This window comes from Acomys russatus, chromosome 1, assembly GCF_903995435.1.
Source record: "Acomys russatus chromosome 1, mAcoRus1.1, whole genome shotgun sequence".
Lineage (NCBI taxonomy): Eukaryota > Metazoa > Chordata > Mammalia > Rodentia > Muridae > Acomys > Acomys russatus.
In genome coordinates, this window is record NC_067137.1 from 86,920,316 (window position 1) to 86,926,519 (window position 6,204).

Genomic DNA, 6,204 nt, shown 5'->3' on the forward strand with positions numbered 1-6,204 from the left:
CGAGCGTCTGCTGGGCAAGTCGGAGAGGACTGAAGAAACTACAAATCCCATCAGGAACCGCACACAGTCTTCGCCAGACTTGCTTGTTGACAGAGCGCAGGACGCCTGCGCATCGGGTGGTGGCTGCGAGAGGCGGCGCAGTGCCTCCCGGGAGATGTAGTCCACAGACCGCGAGTTGTCAGGAGATTTTCCTCCCCTGGCGGCAGAGAGACTGCTGGGAAGACAGGACACGTGGAGGGAGCTGAGCTCCTGGAGCCGGCCGCAGTCTGAGTTCTGGGCGCCCAGCCCGAGGGATTGGGTGGAGGCTCCAGGGGAGAAACGGGCTGCCAAAATAACACTGTCTCTTCTTGGCTAGACTGCTTTTACATTGTCTTGTTTAATGCTTGAGACGCTCCACTTGCGCCCTGGGGCGTGACCCTCCATGGTAGGAATCATGCTGCTGCTGACCAAGGGGGGCGCGGTCGGGATGCCCACGCTGACCCTCTGGATCTGTTTTTGGCTGTTAAGAGGCAATTACGGGGACAAACTAAGGGGACTGGCTTCGCAAGGGTATCCTTAGTCTCAAGAATCTTACTTTCATTTGTCCGAGAGGATCGCCCTTACTGGGCTTGAATGTTTACAAAACCTCACGAAGGTCAAGTAAAACCTACCTTCTGTTTGTCGTACTCCGTGCAGATTAGGAAGTGCCCCAGTTTAGAGAACCTTAATTAAGACCTGCGAAAAGAATCAAAATGGGAAAGTTGTGCGGCTCTTTACCCAGTTAAGGTCATATTTATGCACCGAGGTATGAAGTGTAATACGTGGCAGCCCAGGAATGCCCTGACCAGGTCCCCTCAAAGACCTTACAGCTGTGGAAGCAAAAACTGCACTACCCTGCCACCATTTTCAGTGTGTATCAGGTCCTGGATGAAAGAAAAATAATAATAAAGGCACAAATTGTTTTCAGTTACTGATTCCTGAATGAAAATCGTTTTATCCCTGACTATTGAGTACACAAACTTGGTGGTGTAATGTACAATCTTTGTCTAGTCCAAGCTGGTCTTGAAATGGCTGTGTGGGCAAGCCTGGTGTTGAGAACACAGTCCTAAGTAGACATTTAACTGTCCTAGGAAACAGGGATTCTAAGGGAGACAAAGACAGTAGGAAGAGGAATGGATGATCACAGCAAGGAGCCCTTAGATACCTACCTGCAGTGTGCAGAGCATAAACAGACATAGGTGCAAGGTAAGTTTATTTGGGGACTTAAAACATATCTCATGCCTGGTGCATGCCCCAGCTCAATTAAGTGGTGGTGCACACCTTTAATCCCAGTACTCGAGAGGCAGAGGCAGGCGGATCACTGTGAGTTCAAGGCCAGCCTGGTCTACAAAGCAAGTCCAGGACAGCACAGAGAAACCTTGTCTCAAAAAACAAACAAACAAACAAAAAGATCTTCAGGTGATTCCGGATGTGGAAACCTATATGATGCAAGATACAGACAGGCTTTCACTGAATTGTATACTTTGAAAGAGTTGACTTGATGATATGTTGACAATTATACTCCAACAAATTTGTTACAACAATAATCTTTGCTAGCCAGGCGTGGTGGTGCGCCTTTAATCCCAGCACTCAGGAGGCAGAAGCAGGAGGAACTCTGTGAGTTTGAGGCCAGCCTGGTCTATAAAGAGAGTTTGAGAACAGCAAGGGCTATTATTACACAGAGAAGCCCTGTCTTGAAAAGCCAAAACAAAACAGAACAACAACAACAAAAAAAACCAAACTTTGCTTACATGGCTAAAACCTAACAAGAAAGTAAATTATACAAACACTGTAAGGAAGGCAGCCATGTCAAGTAGATTGTAGAGCAGATGAATTTAGAGGAGAGTGCCAGGTTCCTGGTAGGGTGGGAGGTACAGATCAGGGTCGTCTTAGGCGGTCAGTTTCATAGCACAAGGGCTGGACCTACAAAGAACAGGTTAGATTTTGCTTATCACAAATTTCCACATGTTGAAAGGGGATCTGGCCAAATGGAGAAAAGGTTTTCCATGAGGAGAGACCATAGTGTTAAGATGTCTCTTCCTTGTTTTCTTTTCGGGGTATTTGTTTTGTTTTGTTTGTTTTTTGTCCTCTTCCTTGTTTTCTTTTCCTTCTTTGTTTTTTTTTTTTTTTAAGATTTATTTATTGCATATGAGTGCTTTATCTGCAGAAGAGGGCATCAGATAACATTATAGATGGTTGTGAGCCAACATGTGGTTGCTGGGAATTGAACTCAGGACCTCTGGAAGAGCAGGTGGTGCCCTTAACCACTGAGCCATTTCTCCAGCCCCCTTCTTTGGTTTTTCAAGACAGACTTTCTCTGTGTAGCCTTGGCTGCCTGGACTCCCTTTGTAGACCAGGCTGGCTTTGAACTCAGAGATTCGACTGCCTCTGCCTCCCAAGTGCTGGGATTAAAGGCGTGCACCATGATGCCTGGCTACTTCCTTGTGATTTCTTACAGGGGAAGGGGGGCATCGAACACTGGGTCTCATCATGTAACCTAGGCTGTCCTAGAACTCACTATAAAACCTCCAACTCTCAATAATTTTCTTGCCTCAGTCTAGGATTACTGGTGTGTGCCACCACATCTAGTCTTTTCCCAGTAATTAACTGATTATTAAATTCTGTCAATCTGAGCCAGGCATGGTGGCCTTTAATCCCAGCACTGGGAGGTAGAGGCAGGCAGATCGCTGTGAGTTTGAGGCCCACCTGGTTTACAAAGTCCAGTACAGCTAAGGCTACACAGAAAAACCCTGTCTTAAGAAAACAAAACAAAAATCAAAAAAAAAATCAAACAAACCTACAAACAAACAAAAAGTACCCAGAAACTGAGTGTTATTTTGAAGCACTCATAGAACATTTGTAAGGACTGATTGACTTCTGAGCCATAAACTGAATCTCAGTAAACTTTGACGGACTGTGATTTCAGAGAACATGTTCTGAGATCTAACATAGTTTGATGATGATGATGATGAAGAAGAAGAAAGCAGAATGAGGATAAATGCACTTGGCTTATATGCACAAGGACTTAGGTTTGATCTGCAAAATAGGGGTAATAACGTTAAATTTAAAAATAAAAAGTTAGACATGGTAGCACTTTCCTGTAATCTTAGCACTCTGAAGGTGGAGGCAGGAGGGTCAACAGTTCATGGTCATCTCCTGTCCCATAAGGAAACGGAGTTATGTGATCCAAGTGGAGATTTCATTAATAAGCCGAGCTGGGAGATGAACTGGACGCAAGAGACAGCAATGCCCTTTATATTTTCTTCTCACTGTTTTTCTGATACGGAAAAAAAAAAAAAAAAAAAAAACCAAGCTGACAGGTGTGCCTTCGGTAAAGCTTTAAAAAAAAACATTCAAGCCCTTGAGCTTTTTAGGGTTGGAGTTGTCAGTCCTAACTATTTTGAGCTGGTCCAAGGAAACACTCCAGGGGGAGGCTTAGTGGAAATGCAAAGCCTCAGCTTCCACCAGACCCAGGTGGTCACATCTGGATTACAGTTGGTTCCTACGCATATCAGAATTTGAGAAGCCCTGGTCCCGGTGGATGGGCGCCGTCGTCATCATCAGGATGTGCTGCGTGGGGGCTGACTGCCTCAGTTTCTCACTCTGCCCAAATTCCAGCTCACCTTGCCATTCTATTAAAATCTCTAGACCATACGCTACCTCGTTGTTGTTTTTTTTTTTTTTTTTTGGTTTTTTGTTTTGTTTTGTTTTTTTGAGGGGGATGAGTTTCAAGACAGGGTTTCTCTGTGTAGCCTTGGCCATCCTGGACTCACTTTGTAGACCAGGCTGGCCTCGAACTCACAGCGATCCGCCTGCCTCTGCCTCCTAAGTGCTGGGATTAAAGGCGTGCGCCACCATGCCCGGCTCCGCGTGCTACCTCTTACTACTAAATCCAAATTCTTCTCTTACTTGTTGACCTATTCTGTTTCACTGCTTTGTGTGTTTGTGGCGCCGGGGAGTCCAGCCAAGGCCTTCATTTATGCTATGGAAGGGTCTCAGGGGGTGGACCAGGCTGTCTCTGAATTTGCGTTCTTCCTGCCTCTGCTTCCCAAATGCTGGGAATACAAGCACTGAGACATCGTGCCAGGCAGACCCTTATGTTTTGCTTCCATCTTCAATCTGGTGGTATCCTTGGCCTCCCCAGGCTTTGCTGACTAACTCTCTAATGGTGACCCAAGACCAAATCTCATCCAGGCAGGATGGACCGTGTGTATGACCCAACAATTAGGAGGCTTCGGCAGTACGATCAAGAAAGAGTTCAAGGGGGCTGGAGAGATGGCTCAGAGGTTAAGAGCACTGACTGCTCTTCCAAAGGTCATGAGTTCAATTCCCAGCAACCACATGTTGGCTCACAACCATCTTTAATGAGATCTGTATACATAATAAATAAATAAATCTTAAAAAAAAAAGAAAGAGTTCAAGGCCACGGGTTGGGGAATGGCTCAGTGGGTAAAGCATCCTCTTTACAAGTGTGAGAGCCTGAGTTCAGATCCTCCGGGCCCAGGTGGGACTGAGAGGAGAGGAGGAAGGGGTCTACGACTGGATGTAAAATGAATAAATTAATAATATTTTTTTTTTAATTAAAGAGAGCGAAGCCGGGCATGGTGGTACGTGCCCTCCACTCGGAAACCAGAAGCAGCGTGAATTCGAGGCCAGCCTGGTCTACAAAGCGAGTGTAGGACAGCCAAGACTACACAGAGAAATCCTGTCTCGAAAAACCGAAAGGAGAGGGGGCGGAGAAAAAAAGCTGGATAGGCATAGCAGCATACACACATAACCCCAGCACTGGGGGCGGGGCAGATCAGGAGCTCACTGACCAGCCAGTCTAATCAAAAACTCCAGGTTTCAGTGAGAGACCCTGACTTAAAAAAGAAGACAACGACACGCGATGAAGAATCAGGCTGCTCAATGACAGTTTCCATTCTTTATACCTTGCACACCTGCAAATATGTGCAGTGCGCGCATGCGTGCGCCTGTGCTCTGGCATACACACACACACCACACACTAAGTAAATAAATAAAAAAAGACTTCAAGGCTAGCCTGGGGTATAACATGTTTGAGAGCCTGAACTACATGGAATCCCATCTCTAAATAAATAAATTAAATAATAATTAAATAACAATAGGAATATAATTTGAGTGTATTTATATGATATCTATAGATACTTGAAGAAGTATATGTAAAATTAGCAGAAGTGAATGTCCTTGAATAATGGAAAACTCCAACGATTTTTCTTTCTTTTTCTTTTTTTTTAAAGCATGCAGCATCATTCCTGCTAAAACAGACAAGCTATTAAGAGAGCCCCTATCTTCACAAGTCAGCTATCTTTCTTAAGCAGCAAATGTTTCAAGCCATAGTGGTAGGAAGTCAGGCCCATCCTTTCTCCTGCATGACGCATGCACATCAGCTGTGCTTGCATTCTCTTTATTTGGGGAGGAAATGCACCAGCAGGGTCACTAAGGAACCTGCTGGCACATCAAATAGAGACTATTGAAGTTCCCCATGAAGAGGCTGTGGGCTGTGGGCTGTGGGCTGGGGCCTGGGAGGCGGAGCTGGCACTTGCCTAACAAACTTGAAGCCTGGGTTCTATCCTCAGCACAGTTTTTTTTTTGTTTTTGTTTTTGTTTTTGTTTTTTTTTAAGGATTTAAAAAACTAACAACACATGCTGTTGAGGATCTGGAGAAAGGTGAACCCTTATTGGCGGGCGTGTCAGCCAGCACAGCCATTATGGAAATCAGTATGGAAGTGTCTCAAAAAGTTAAAAAATAGACCATACATGTGACTCAGCTATACCAAGACATACAGTGAAATGACTTTGCACCCTACCACAGAGATTCTGGCATGTCCATGTTTACTGCTGCACTACTCACAATAGCAAGGAAAGGAATCCACCTAGAAGCCCGTCATACGAAGGAATTTTATTCAACTGTAAAGAAAAAAAAAAAAAAAAAATGGAGCAGGGTGTTGGTGGTGGGAGATAGAGGCAGGTGGATCTCTGTGAGTTCGAGGCCAGCCTGGTCTACAAAGTGAGTCCAGGACAGCCAGGGCACTGTTAGATATGGGCCTGCGAAGGTTTTCTCTATTGCCTTCAACAACTAGGGATTGATGGGGGATAAAGAAACTGTTTAGGTCCCACTTCACAGTAGGTGTGCCAGGGCTGTCCCTCTTAGTAATACATGGTTCT